Raw genomic sequence first — 16,322 nt, forward strand, 5'->3', positions numbered from 1 at the left:
TCCATCTTATTCCACAGATGTGTATAATGTTCTCATGGTCATGCTGTCACTGAAAAAATCTTTAATGCTGGCAGTCAGATGCTGAAATACAGCATGGATACCGCAGAGGGACAGAGTCCTTCTTCACCCAGTTCAGGGGGAGCCGCTTTCCAGTGACAGTTGTGCTCTGCAGGGGCCCTCATATTTCCATCTCAGCTCACTGGAACTGCTGAGCATTTGCTTCACAGATGGCCTGCACATGCATGACAAATCTAATGTATTCTGGGCATACTGTGCACATGCAGCAGCCATTTGTCCTGGACTTCTGGGTGTCAGGCAGCCTGGTTTAGCTATTGCCCCAGCTGGCCTGCCTGCCATCTGGAAACCCCCTGACAAACGGCCAACCTATTTTCCCTCTTTTCCTTACCCTCTCCTCCTCCCCTGTCCACTCTCTCTCAGTTAGCTGTGTGTGGAGGAAGCTTTGGAGGAGTGAGATCTTCAGTTCCAGAGCACAAAGAGCCCACGATCTTGGCAGGCTCGGGAGCCAGGCAAGGTTAAGGAAACAGCTCCATCCACCATTTCCTGCAAGGCACAGCTGTATAAAGAATGGGCAAAACTTGCTTCTGCACCACTGCTTAACATAAGCAGCAGGCTGCCAGAGCAAGTGTTTGTGTTTTTTGTTCAAGGCAAGCGTGGTGTGGCTCCACCACAAGCGGATGGTTGTTCCTTGAAGAGAGGTGTTTTTCCAAAGGTGGGAGCTTATCTCTAGCAACCTGGTGTGGGTAAACAGTCCATTTAAAATTAATTTTTCTTTACAGCAAATGATCCTAGTCACATAATCTCATGGGTATTTTCTCATCTTTTTCCTCTAAGTTTGGGTCTCTGCAGTTCTTGATCCTCAGACTAACAGTGTTGCCCTATGATTATATTATTTAATGTAAAATATTGATGACTGAAGAAAGGTTCATTATCAAATGAAGGTCTGTGCTGTCTTTTGTCAGCATGTACCCTGGCAAAGGTCCCAAAGTCAATGTGAATTTTGTGCACATCCAAAAGAGGCTAAATCTAAACATGTGGTGCCTTCTCAGCTTTTCTGTTGAGAGGAAGGGACAGAGAGAGGAGTTAAATTTCAAGTCCCAAAATTATAGGATAAACAAGGCAAGAGTCCTCTGATTGACTGTTCCATTTCTGGGGTCTTCTAGCAGCAGACATAATTTACAGTGTCCCCTGAACTCATCAATGGAAAATTGGCATGTCTGCCATCCACAGTGGTGCATCTGTTATTTGATTTCCTTTGAGATCACTAACCACCATTAGGACTTTGGAATAAATATGTACCTAGGAGAAGAAGAAGGAGAAATTACTTACCACGTCCTGACTGTTACTTGGAAACTTTTGCACGTGTAACTAGAGAGAATATTACAAAATGATCGTGGGTTGTTTTACAGATTTCAAAAGTGAAGAAAGCACTTGAGTCACCACCAAGAAAAGAAAAACAACCCAAGAGGAAAAGACCACCTAGAACTGATGAGGGGCCAGAAACCTGCCTTTAATTGAGTGCCTAAAGAAAACAGTATATGGCCACCCTTTAATTGGCAATGAGTTCTGACTTGCTTTGACACAAGCTGTGTGAACTGCCATGTGTGCTATAACTTGATGGTAAGAAGGAAATTCTTATGCTAGAGCATGCTGTGTATCTGTGCAGACCTGAAGCATGTTCCAAAATATGAAAATTAATAAAATCCTGCCTGGCAGAACAAAAAATGTGAAAATGTGCACTACAGTATACAGTGGACAGGTACGCTAAACCTAGTAATTTAAAGGTAACATTTGTCACAAAGCTGTTCATTCTGTTTTTTTCCTCCTTTCTGAAGTTAATAGTGATTTTATGATCTAATATGGAAAAATAAATTACCTGCTTGGACTTGAAGCAAACATGGATACAAGAAAAGACAAGGTCAACCTTATCCCTGAACTTATTTTTTTTAACTCAGTCTTTCTCTCTGCATTGTTTCCTGTCATTGTATTTCTGACACTTACTCCTGAGTAGTTTATCCTAAATATATCATGGCCAAGATTCTATCTCACTTTGCGTTCCTACCTCCTTGTCACTGTTAGAAATATTACTGCCCTTCTGCTGAATTAGAAAAAAACATTGTCTAGGACTGCTTTCTCCATCACCCCACACAACCTACTCTTCTCTGCTCTCCTCTCAAACTATTTCCAAGACCTCGTTCCACCACTTAAGCAGCTTTTCTCTCTCTTTCCTCATCTCTCCCCATCACAGCTTTTCCTCTTCTTGAAAGCACAAGTGCACACACACTTTCTGCCAGAATCATCTTCATAGCTGCTCACTCTGCCTGTGAAACCTACCTCCCCAGGCCCTTTATTGCCTTCCTCTTCACTACCTAACCTGTTTAAGCTCTTGCTGAAAGCCAGGAAGTCCTGTACTACTCCCACAGATTCTCCCACTGCCAACCACATGATCTGCCCTTTCAGATACCTCTTGCACCAGCTCGCCTGTTGCCTGTTTCTGTGCTCCTACACAAGCAATAAAGTTTTTATACTACTGTACAAAAGGCATGCCCTTGTCCTCCTCTGGAAGGGCTAAATAGTAGCTTGATGAATACTCAGGAATCTGGACTATTAATTAAATAATTTGCTACTGTTTGAAGAGTACATTACTTTTTAAATCAGTGCCATCACATAATTCAAACAGCGAATTCACATCAGCTAATTCACATCAACACTCATTCCTTCACTCATCGGCCTTTTCGTGTCCTCTTTTCTGCCATTGCTACAATATACAATTAGCATCTTGATCTTCAAAATATTTTTCTTTTACTCTGCTGTTGTAGTTACTCTTGTGCAGTTTGTGCTACAGGTAGTACAAGATACAGAAGAGAGATGTAATATGTGAGAGAGAAAACCATGACTAGGGGGAACATCACTCAAAGAGCAATCTTGCCATAGAACCATAGTCACAGAAAGGCTGGGGTTGGAAGGTACCTTAAGGATCAACTAGTTCCAAACCCCCTGTCATGGACAGGGACACCTTCCACTAGATCAGGTTGTTCAGAGCTCCATCCAACCTGGTCTTGAACACTTTATGCCAGGTACAGATTTATTTCCTTTGCAGTTTATTTTGTAAATCCCAAATCCCTGAAAGACTACAAACTTTGATTTGAAAAAAAGGGGTTTTAAATCGACAATGATGTTTTATCATACTTTATGCTTACAGTCTTGTATTGAATTGCTTTGGACTTACTTCAAGGAACTACTAATGTCAGCTGTTCATTGTGGTTTTTGCCTTATATAAGAAGGGTCTTGGCTAAAAGCCATCATGACATTTCTGGTCTAAAACTGCTCTTCCTTTAAACCAGAACCCATCAGAGCATAGTAGTATGGGCTCAAGATGAGGAACAAAAGTAGCTCTAGTTATGTGTAATTTTAGATCTATAAAAGTCACCAGATGACTCACTACCATGTTGATGTTGTTGGGTTAACAAATAAAGCTCTCAACCTTTCAATTACATCTGTTTGGGAAGATCCCTAGGATTGTACGAAGTTGCACTGGAGCCGGAGAAGTTATTCTTGGTATATATTTAGGTGTAAATTAAAGCATAGTTCATTTAAGGCTAAGGTTTGAGTGCATTTTCATACAAGCGAGGAATATGAGCTTAGGCTTTTTGAGTGCTTTGTATTTGCAAGCTGCTCTCATAAAGGTAATTTAGTTTGCAAGAGATCTCCAGTGTGCTTGATATGAGAGGCACAAATGGGTCTTTCATCATGCTCATTATACAAGAGTAATCTTTATATCAAGTACCAACTGATAAATGTTAATAGCTATGATAAAACACAGTATAATGAGAAGTGCCTTCCAAAAAACTACAGCAAAGCTGCAAAGCAATTGACTTGAAAGGCCTATTCCAAACCCTTTCATTATACTTTTACAAAGCAACATCATTGCAAGTTGGATTTTGAAGTAAGTGTACTGTGCAGGAGGCCTTGAACAGAAGGAAAATTGGGTTTTGCATTCTGCCAAATGAAGACTGCCTAATCTTTCAGAACTTCCCAGCCATGAGCAGAGGTATCATTTTACAATGACTTTTGTATGAGAACAAATGCAAAGGCTTTTAGATAGACCTCTGTGTAGCAGGATGCCAGACACTATTTTCTTCTCATCTTACAGTATTAAAAGATGATGTAAAACAAGATGTAAATGATCTTGAATTTTCTGAGGATACTAGAAGGTAATTTTATTTAAAGAGAAAATGTTATTTTTTTAAAAAAAAGGGTATATTCTAAAGAGTTACATGCAAGTTTGCTCTAACTAAAAGATAAGAAAAATATTTTTAGGTTATCTTAAGTTTGATTATTTGTTTCACTTTTTTTTTAATAAAACATCAGTTTCTTTTGTTGCTACTTCAGCATCTGGAGAACGGTCTCCAATGATTTCTTCAGAGAGTAAAATTGAATAGAAAAGACTTTGTAGGCTCCGGAATAAGAGTAGAATTATAAATGGGAAAGCTTGTAAGAGAAGTCCACAATTACAAAATTTTCCCATTTTTGCTTCCATGAGACAGTCATGAAAAAGGAAAATACTTTAAAAATGCCCTATTCCATAGCAAAAGGGGTTTGGGGCATGTAGGTTTCAATTATTCAAACTCCAGTGAGCTCAGCTGAGAGACTGCAAAATTGTCATTTGCTTTAGATTAATTTCACATTTCACTTTTTAATTTATTTTTTTTAACTATAAGATGTATTTTAAATGGAAATAAAGACACTCAATCCCATAACATTGCTATGATTTTTGCCTTTTTTTTTAAATTGCCAATTTTTTATATCTCAGTATCAATAGAGGTTATCATTGTTTATTCCGGATGTTCTGAAAACAGAAGGGATAGGTAAAAAGCAAAGGAACGTACTTTTCTCCAGCTTCCATGGTGATAAGTTTTGTTATACCAGATTCTTTTGTTAATGTTGATGTTCCTTTCTGCATTGTTATTTGTGACACAAATACTGTATGGTCCAGATGATTTCCCAAAGACAAGAACACTTTCCCACCTTCCAGCTACTGCGAAAGAGGTATCAATACACAGAAGAGAAATATACAATAACAAAAGACCCCTAAACTCAGACTTCTCAGCAGAAGAATTATCATAATAAGTGAGATGACAAGGAGTCCTGAGACACCCTCCTCCTCTATCCCAGGTTTCTCCAGCACCTGCATTTCAGCTGTTGTATGTCAGATCCCTCCACTGGTTTCCTAGGATATTCTGGCCATGCATATGCACCTATCCAGGCACTGAGGGCACTCTTAGCCCTGACCCCCACTGTCTGATCCCCTGGGGCTGTCACCCCCCTGCCTACAGCCCAGGACTGTGTCCCAGCCATCATGGGGCCGTCAGCCCCTGCCCCAGCCATGACACAACAAGGCTGGTCTCCAGCTCCCCACAGCCCTGCCCTGCCCAGACACGGGTCCTGCTGAGCTGGGCCCATGCTCAGGACCAAGTCCCAGCCCATTCCCAACCCCGTGGCCCTGCCCACCAGCCTCTGGACCTGCTCCTGGCCCTACCTCTGGGGTTGACCTCTCAGCTTGACCCCAGACCTGCCTCATCACCATGATATTGCCATGATTATGGTCTCAGCTCCTGGTGGGATTTGGTCACCACCCCCAGCTGCCCTCTCTTGCTGCTCCTTGGTAGGAGTTTCCTCTTTGTAAGGAACTCAGATATCCTCTTGCCCCATGCTGAATTTCCACCTTCCTGAGTTGAGGCACTCACACAGTGACTTACGAGCAGAAGGGCTGGAACAGGGGCACAGCAGGAATCAGGACATTCCAGGGAGCAGAGCAAGTGTGAGGCTACATGTACACCCCTGTCAGTGCCAGCCAGAGGCCCTCAGTACCCACACAGAATGAAGCAGGTCAAGAAACCCATCCAAATTAAATCCCACAGAGGTGGGAAGATAAAGAGTCATATAGAATCATAGAATCATTAAGGTTGGAAAAGGCCTCTAATACTTGATAAAGTCCAACCAATAACATAACAGTGCCAGTTCCACCACTAAAATATGTCTTGAACCACCACATCTACACATTTTTGGAACACTTCCATCACTTCCCTGGGCAATCTGTTCCAATACCCGACCACGTTTCATTTTTCTTAATATCCAATCTAAACCTCCCCTGGTGCAACTTGAGGCCATTCTCTCTCATCCTGTCACTTGTAGAAGAGACCAACCCACACCTCAACACACTCTCCTCTCAAGTAGTTGTAGAGAGCAATGAAGTTTCTACTTAGGCTTCTTTTCTCCAGATTAAACAAACCCTGCTCACTCAGCTGCTCCTCCTAAGACTTGTGCTCCAAGACTTGAATCCAGACAAACCTTCAAGGAACATGATACTGGGACATTTAATGTTGTTCTACGAAAGGCCCAGGGAGTTGCTGTGAGTTATGTCTTTTAATGCCTAATAAGATGTGTTTTCCTCAAATGCACCTGTGAACTGTGAATTGCCAGAAAGTCACCAACTATTAACAAAAAGCCAATCAAAAAACAAAAAACAAAAAACAAAAAAAAAACAAAACAAAAAAAACCAAACCAAAACAAAACAAAAACTACACAAAAAAACCCCAACAAATATTCTCGTAATGAACAATAATAATTTGGAGGTGCTAGGGAATTAATTACACAGTCCCACTGGATTTTGCTTCCTCAGAAGATGACAGTGCTATTCCTGACCAAAAAGCCAGGAAGGAAATGGGACCTTTCTCCAGAAAGCGATGCAGTCATCTTGCTGTTGTGACCTGGATTGTTCTTCTGCAGGGAAGTGAGCTGTGATGGGTGACTAGAGCTGCCTCTGCACCATTTGGTCTGTTGGACACCTTAACCTGAATTTTGGATGAAAGCAGCTGTAAAAAATGATACTTGCAGGGAAAAAAAAGAAAACCAAAACAGCTAAAACATTTTTCCACACATTTCCAGGTTTTCCAATTTCCTAAGCCTCTGTCTATGCTGAAGGCAAGTGAGCCATTTGTAAAGAGTAAGGCCATGCAGATTTGATTTAACTACTTTATAGTGGCCAGCAATGTGATTCAGTGATTGCAAAAGCAATAAGACAGTAATGCTTTCCCAGTCCCCTGTGTTTGTCAAATCCCACACCCTACACCAAGCAAGTTTTTGCCAGTGCTCCCACGCCATTCATGGAAAGCAGCACAGTCAAAATTTAAAATAATTTTTGCAACATAAAAGCTGACAATGCTTCACTGAAAACACAGTGAAGGCAACTCTGGTAACTTTATTTCTTGTTGGAGTTAAGCAGTATCTAATAAGGCAGGTTGGTAATTTGAGAAATTAGTTTTAATGGAAGTTATTTTTTAAAAAGTTATCACTTTTTCCAGTGCAGTTTCACACAGCATTTTCACAGAATATAGATTATGCTCCTTATTTAGTTTGGTTTATGATTAGTTTTAAATAGATTTTTTTGGACCCCTACTTAACTTTCTCTCTGAGAGTTTTTTTGAATAATTCTCATCTTCCCTGCAACTGAAAACACTCTCAGAGATTGGATTACCATCAAGTGACCCTTCTTTGTCAAGGCCACCTGTCTGATAGAATGGTTTCTTGCTATAAGCCCTGGTAGCAAGGCAGAAGTTATAAAGTGATGGGGTTACTGGGTCTCATTGCCTAACCCTCTGCAGTTTCCATAAAGCCTATAAATCATCCAGGTTTTCAGTGTTACTAATTCTGATGGCTCTTGCTGCCCTCCAGAAGGCATTAATCCAAGATCTAACCAAACAGCAGAGGTTCTCAAGTTTAAAACACAAAGCAACTCCTTTTGAGAGCTAAACTAGCTGTAGAGAAAATACCTTTTATTGCCACAAATGTACAAAAGCTAACATTTGTTCAGTTACTCCACTATCCCAACTAATTGAAATCAGACAAGAAAGTGGAGGGAATTATGAAGGATTTAGTAACCAACAGTCATTATTAATGTTTTTAATTTTCCTTAATTAAAAAAATTATTCTTTCAGCTTTTTAGAATGAAAGTTCATGTTTTTCTGACTTTTCAGCTTCCTAAGTATCCTTCATACTTCTGTAACAGAGGTAGTGAATACAAAGAGTAAAGTGGATGCTACCAACCCAAGACTGCTGCAAATTGTTCTGCACATTCTTGAAATAATCAAATCAGAATCAGAAGTGATGCTTCATTAGGCCTACTTTCACTTCAACAGTCACTTATTTGCACTTTGCTAATAGGCAGTAAAACCTGGAATGTATACAGAGCATAAAGCTGTAGTAAAAACTTCCACAACACACACAGACTTTCCAGAAAATCATATTCTAACACATCCAGTTCTTCTAAGTTTTGAGCTATATAAAGTCATGTTTAATCAGGATAACACTAGTAGTTCAAGCTGCAAAGACTTATGGGGTTTTTTGAATGTTTCATACTGTAATTTTTGCAATTTTTCTTTTTTAAACTTATGTCTCCTAAAACCATGTATGTCCTGGAACAACAACAGTAAACAAAGAATGGTTTCCATATAATTATATTTATTTAGTATAGTTGTAGTGTTATTCATATATTTATAATTATAGAGGGAAGCTGAAAAACACAGTAAGAATGTCATACATTAGAAACAAACCCAAGAAATTAGAACAAGATTGTGAATCGCTTTTTATAAACTATGATTTCAAAGAAGAAAGGAGGTTAAACTATATGTTTAAAAATCTGGTGAGATGCCAACATGGTTTACCTATTCACTTTTCAGAGTAATTCCTTACAGTCTGTGAAGTTGAAAAACTGGTCCTTATCTCATTAACTCTATCAGGAGTGGCATCAGTGTAAGTTTATTCAGAAACATGCCTTCTGGAATGGGAGTGCTGCATTTCACTCAGTTGCCAAACACAGGTGTTTAGGGACATTTGAGATGCCCTAGGGATCCCACCTGGCCTCTAGCTGCTGATGCAGAAGGACATGAGTTTCCCATAGAATCTTTGCCAGTGCTGCCAGTGCGTTTCCAGTGGCATAATGCGCTTGTGCTTAGGTAACTGAACCCTTACTGGGACTGCCTGTGCACAACACCAGGCTTCAGAGCTGCTGTTATAATCAGCAAGTAAGACTGGGGTTGTTTTTTTAGCTTTTCTACTTTTTAAGCCTTGAAGTTTTCTTTATGCCGATCACCTGCTTGTTCATCTACAGGTAAAGACATCTCAGTGATCTTGCATGGTGAAAAGAATCAATAGATCTTTAGAATTAAGAAATGGCGAGCCAACAAGAGATTTTTAAAGTGTGCTCTGTGCTGCATACATCCTTATATGTGAATGAGGGAAAAAACATGCAATTATTTTCCTATTGGTGAGGAAGGAAGATTTTTAAGAGACTTGACTCCCTATAAATAAATAAATAAAAGCTGAGAAAACACAGCTAACTTGTCTTCGAAAGACAAAACTAACTCCATTGTATTGACGTTTCTGAAAGCTTTTCATGAACTTCTCTAGGAAAGCACAGAGACACAAGCCTGGCACAGTGACTGCAGGTGCTCAAGAACTGAGGCTGGCACTCCTAAAGGTTTGAGGTTTTTTCCATTTTAAATGTCATTAATTAAGATGTTTGAATGAGTCTGAATTGAACCAGCTATGTGCATATAGCTTCCAAATGTTTTATTTTCCAGGTTTACACAGTTTTCTGGGGATCTACTACTCTGCTGGAAAAGAAATCTTGGAAGGAAGAGTTCTGTATGATCTTGTTTCACTGAGCCAGTAAACCTCACTGGGACAGTGTCTCTCTATTTCAAGGAGGTCTACAATGATGTTATATTTTTACTTCACTGGTGGACAGTGTAACCTGTTCTTGGCAACAAGTCAAGGAATAACAAGCCAAGAACATTTGGAGCTGGAGGGGATGGTGACAGGAAGGGCTTCCAAAAAGATAGAGAGGTAAAGGTAGAGAAATTACTCAAACCTTCGGCCTCTCTGGAAGGCATAAAGCAGAGCAAAGCTTCCCTCTCAGTCATTAGATGCCTGGTGCCACACAACTGTGCCAAGAAAAAGTGGCAATTGAATTGAATGCACTGAAAGGAGACATGGATAATACATAGTAAAATGCACCTGTTGACAACTACTTTGGTTATGATTATGAAAGCGCTTTACAGGGTAATAACTGTTCAGTAGTTGAGCTTAAAATAAAAATAATGGGAGTTTAATAATAGTAATCATGTCATTGTTATTAAATGTTTTAACATGTTTTAAATTGAAAGCCTAAACTCCCCAGCAGTAAAGAAATTATTTGGCCCATTCTGCAAATACATGTTTAATGTTTTCTGTCTACTTTATATTAGTTTGACTCTGTAAGGGAAGATGGTGTTCAGTGCCCTACACGTACATTGTATGCAACAGAGTGGTTTTAAATTAGACTAAATTTGGGCTGGGTTGTTGGACAGACCACCCCCATCTTGTCTGTATCTGCAAAAGGATGCTTCGTTGACCCATGTTGTCTCCATTAGGAGCTGCAATGCATTTGGTGTGCAGCTGGAACAGATCACCTGCCTTAAATGCCTCTGAAATGAAACCTGTTCACAGACACTGAAACCACCCTGGGAACAGAAACAAAGTGCAGCAAGTGGAGACAAGCAGGGGAGGTGGCTTCGAAGCCATGCTCTGAAACAAAACAGAGCTGTAGAAACACCTTTGCTCCTTTTCTTCACTAATTAGCTCAAAGTCTGAGTGTGGTTCAGTTTAGTTTACAAATGATCTGTGGAAAGAGACACACTTGGGCAATGTTCTCAGGCACATGGTGGGATTCTTGCACTGTCCCACGCAGGGCCAGGAGCTGGACTCGATGATCATTGTGGGCCCCTTCCAACTCAGGAGATCCTATGATTCCATGAAATTGTTGACAATTTAGAATAGTTTAATAGTGTAAGTGCTCGGGATGATGCTTGTGGTCTTATTGTCTTGTGAGATGGGTAGGATGGGATGCTCTGATCTCCCACTGCTCAGGAGTACAAACAAGCCACTTAACCTGCTGTGGAAATAAAGGTGTGATGGCAAACAAAGAGAGGAAAAGGCCAGGTGGTGATGGACATTTTGTTAGAGGGGCTGGCTGAGAAGCTGGCATGTGGCAAAGCCATTCTTGCTGGACTGATTCTGGTTCTCATGTGTTAATCCTTAATTTTCCCTTCCTTTTTTCACTGGGCGTGAGAACAATAAATATGGAACAGATATAAGCAGGTAAGGTGACAAAACTTTTGCTCTCTGCTGAAAACTACTGATGTTCACAAGAAGCTTTCAATTGAAAATGTTAACTTTTCCTTGTAAAATCAAATTTATGCTTTGAAAAAGAAATAAAAATGAGATGCTGGCAGCCATAAAGAAAACATAGACAGTTTAAATCTGTGGAAACCATGAAAAGGTTAGTTCTCAGCCAAAAGTATTTGCTATTTTTTAAGAAATTTTTGTTATTCTTTTAAAAAGAAAGAACACGTTCACAGGGTTTGGGTGTTTTGTGTGAAAACTCACAGCTTTCTGAAAGGATAGAGGTGTGGGAAACCAAAAACAAAAAGATGTGCTAGTAAATCTTGAGAAATTTCTCAGTGACCTATGTAAATGTTATCTTATACAGTTTAGTGACTACACTAGATGCTTTTGTGATATTTTTGTTCCCAGAAAAAAAGCTTAAGAAAGTAATTTTTAAGTCAGATTAAATATCAGAATTCATTCTTTGGTTTTGAAGAATCTCACACAGGGGCAACAGGTTTGTTTGCTACCCCTTGCAATGACTGGTAATTTGGAGGGTAAAGTTGAGCAAGATCCATACTTATGTCTTTTTCCATTTAAATTTAAAGATGTATTTCTGTGCTTGTTCTTACCCAGTACTGCGATGCTAAGAGGTTGTTCTGTCCACAGATGTCAGAAATTACTTGATATATTGGAATATTTGCAATGTTCATCTTTAAAGAGTTGGACTCAAGTGCTCTCTCGTACTTCAAGCAGTGTTGGGGTTGTGCAGGTACTGCTGCTTCAGCAGATGCCAGGAAGTCATGTGCTTGGCAGGTACCATATGGAGATTCCCAAAAGAGGCTGAGCACTCAACTTTATTGCCTTCTGGGAGTTTCAGGTCACTGAGGACCAGGCAAAACTGAACCCTTTAGCAGATTTAATAATGATTTTTTTTTCTTTTTAAATTATTGGGCCAAAAGAAGTAGCAACACATGTGCTGGCTCCAATATTTCCGTTTCAATCCAGCTGAGCTTCTGAGGATGTTAAGAGCGTGGCCCCTTTTGGACTTTGGAATTAAAAAGCGTATCTGAATAAAGCTTCCTTTTACTAGAGAAGAGAAGCATTCTTTTGAAACTGTCTCAAATATCTTACTTGGCTGCCAGCACATTTTGGGAAAGACAGGTGAGAAGTGAAGCACATTCCTTCCATTATGCCTTTTGTCACAGTGTCCAGCTTTACATGTCTTTGAAAAAAAAAAAAAAAAAAGCTCAAATGCCATTAGAGCTTTGACTTAAACCAAGACAGAAAAAACCAGTATTTTAAGTGTCTTACATTAAACTTTATCTCTGCTTCACTTTGGTAGAATTAGAATAGTATTAAAGGAAAGCAGCCGACGTTTTATTTCTATATATGGCCTGAGTTTTTCTTAGACCATGGGAGGATTCTTAACACACCACAATTTCAGTACAAGATGGTGAGAGATGGAAGCAATACATGGGGTCAGTTGAACGTTGTTTCAACTGTAAATAACTTCATTAAATCTATGAGTTACTGTCAACTGGGTTTTGCACATCAAAGAACCCATTTCCTCTTATTATTAAAAGTATGAAATGAGTACCTGTGAAAAAAAAATGTGGCATTGGAACATGCTTTGGAACAGTCTGGGCATATAGTACTCTTCCTTTCTTATTTACATCAGTATCCTATATCAAGTGTTTAAGTACTGCAGATGTTTTCTGAAAAGGTAGTGAACCACTGTGCATTGCCATCGTAACTGCTGCATACACCTGATTTTCTTTTTGTACATTTTCAGCCTGATTTTCTTTTCATACATTCCACTGATATTTTTCTTCAACAGTTATACATAGTTTTTGACAACCACCTAAATGAACAAAGTCTTTATGTGAAGTGTCTCGTGCACAAAATGCATTAAGGAGTTAAACATGTCCTTAGAGGAGTCTTATGGCCATATGAAGTGTCAACACAGTACTGAAGACAGAGGTAGCCTTTAAGAGTATTAGGATCATTCCTACTATTCTAGTTCACATGTTTTGGTGTGGGATTTTTTTATGGTTTGCAAGGTTTCACTGCCACATGTAAGTATTTTCATAGCCCTGTGCATGTTTCAGTTACCTTTTTTGTGGTTCTCATGCTGTTTATGGTGTTCATGTAAGAGGAGAAGACACAGGATTCTTACATGCTGGATGAACAATGCTTACATTGCATGCCAGCTGTTCCTCGGGCTTTGCAAAGAGCTTATACCCATCTTAAACCCCACTTAAGCCCTACTTTGATTTTTTTGCCTACATCTCCAACTAATGAAAACTGACAGTGACATCTCTGTACAATAGCTGAGGAGCTGGTCACCTGATCTGAGAAAATGCTAATACCTGTATAAGGAACTGCCTTTTTAAGAGTCTGGGATAAAAATATAATAACCTCTAGACACTGAAGCTGAGAACCATTGTTACTTCAGGGTTTTTTTCAGTAGCCTTGTTGAATAAAATGTTCTCCTTCCCTCTTGCTTTTACTAGTTCTCTCTCCACTTAATTTTTCTCCTGCTTGTTACAGACCCCTTCCAGAGACAATAAATTCCTGACTGTATTCTTCTTAATTATCACCTCATAGCACCATAAGACTTATCTCTTCTGGTGAAAGTTTCTTGTCTAATGCAAAATTGGTCTGTGATGTGGAGTATATGCTACTTTTATAGGCCTACCCTTAAGAGTTGTTCCTGCGTTCCTTTCAAACCCAAAGTCTTGAACTGAGAAAACTCCTGACTGTACTTGACAATGAAGTCAACAGGAAAAAAATTGGATTGCTGATTATAGTTTTTATAACATAATCCATCTACTGAGTGGCAGTAGCCTATATTTTTCATTTTCAAGACAAATATTAACACTTTTTAAAGCTGTAGGTGGGCCAAGCCCACGCTGTCTTTTCACAAGCCCTCCTCTCCCATCCACATTAGTTCTAGATGAAACCAAGGGGATGAGAGGCTTATGGTAGGTGGGGCTATTAAATTTTCATTTGACTGAACTTTTATTTACATTTACACTTATTCAGAAAAGCAATTAGACTCATATGTAGAGCCTGCCTTTTCTTGAATCAGAAGTTTAAAAATGTAATGTTCTTTTAGCCTGTAAGTAGTTCCGTCTTCTTTAACAAAACTTTACCAAAGTTCTGTGAGTCATTTTCGGGGAGCAGACCTTGGGTCTATAGGATTTCTCCTGATTGTTGACAGATATTCTTGGTACAGTGTAACAATATCTCTAAGAATTTTCAAACCTCTAACTCCTTATGTCTGTCAACAAATAGCTTGTGCACAAAAGCCCTTTGGCACATGTGAACTTGTAAAGAAGCAGGGAGTTTGAATGCCTGACTTTCAGTCATGCCTGAGTATACAGCTGTGTTCATTCTGTCCTATGGACAACACAGGGAAAACCCGGAAAAAATTGCTATAAAAGGAGAAAAAGTGGCCCTGACAGATTCAATGCAAGGTGTGAAGGAATAAGAACAAACAGCAGGTCTACATTAGTTATCCAGTAGTTATTCTTGCTATTATAATCATCTAAAATAAAGAGTCACAAAAAGATATGGTAGAGACAAAAGTGACTTCTGGGTGCTTGGACAAGCTTGATGTCAGTATTTTTCATTAATGCATTGTTTGAGCATCTATTTTGGAATCACACAATCAGAGAATGGTCTGAGATGGAAGGGACCTTAGAGATCATCCAGCTCCAACCTTCCTGCCATGAGCAGGCAGACCTTCCATGAGACCAGGTTGCTCCAAGCCCCATGCAACCTGGCCTTGAACACTTCCAGAGATAGGGCAGCCACAGCTTCTCTGGGCAACCCACACCAGTTCTTCTCCACCCTCACACAGATTTTCTTTTTAATATCCACTCTAAACATACACTTTTTAGTTTAAAGCCATTTCTCCTTGTCCTGTCACTACATGCCCTTGTAAATAGTCTCCATTTTTCTTGTAGGCTCCCTTCAGGTACTTGAAGGCCACAATTAGGTCACTCCAAAACCTTCTCTTCTCCAGGCTGAACAATCCCAACGCAAAGTACACAGATGTATACACCTTGGGAGATTTGGATATAAAAAGAAAACTAGCGTGACATTTTCTGAAAGACTTTCCTAGTTAACATTTTTCTAATTTTTTTCTTGATAGTCATATGGTTTAGTTTTAGGCAGTCCTGTAAAGAGGAGGGAGTTGGACTCAGTGATCCTTATGGGTCCCTTCCAACTTGAGATATTCTGTGAATCTATGATTCTATGCCAGGCTGTATACAAAGAGAGAGTGTTATTTTACCAAAGTACAGCACAGCCACATAGCTGGCTATTGGACAGATAACAGAGGAGGAGAGGAAATGCAGGTTTTACTGACTTCTCAGTACGCAGAAGAAGACGGTTCTTCTTGGGCAATTAACTGAAAGGAGGAAATTCTCCTGTGCATACCTAAAGTCTCAGCTTGACACAGGCAGCCTCTTGAAGAGACTTTGCTGAGAGGAGTTTATATTAGCTCCCACTTGAACTGAAAGCTGTTCCACCTGCTCTCTGGCAGAAAGGCAATGTGCATAATTAAAAGCAGATATTTCAAAGACTATGAATACCCAGCAGGGTTTTGAATACTGAGAGTAGTGAAGGGTTCTCCCTCATCTGCACACTGTTTCCACCCTTTAAGTACTCTGGAGAAATTAACTAGCAATGTTTGGTTATTATTAATCCTTTTTACAATGGAAAGAGCATCTCAAGAAATTTTTGGTGCCAAGAATCTGTTGTTTTAAGCAATTCACTAAGCAGTCTCAGACACTGCAAGCCCTCCCTAGTTAAAGTTTTTAAGGTTTAATTTATTCCAGAGACTGGATCAGCAATGGTGGGAAGGTGAAAATTCTGTTTTTCAGCATTCAGTTTAGTGGAAGTGAGAAGCTGTTTTTCTTTCCAGACTCAGAAGAGAAGCTGATTGCCGTAGCATAAGCTCTTCCTAGGGAAAAAGGTTTATTGGCATCAGAGACAAATTTGTGCTTAAGGTTACTAACTCCAAATTACTTCTACTTCAACAAAGCCATGTTATTAGATACTACAGATTTATAGTTATTTCATCCCAA

The sequence above is a fragment of the Corapipo altera genome, unplaced genomic scaffold (assembly GCF_003945725.1).
Source record: "Corapipo altera isolate COAL_440 unplaced genomic scaffold, ASM394572v1 58, whole genome shotgun sequence".
In the NCBI taxonomy this organism is placed as follows: domain Eukaryota; kingdom Metazoa; phylum Chordata; class Aves; order Passeriformes; family Pipridae; genus Corapipo; species Corapipo altera.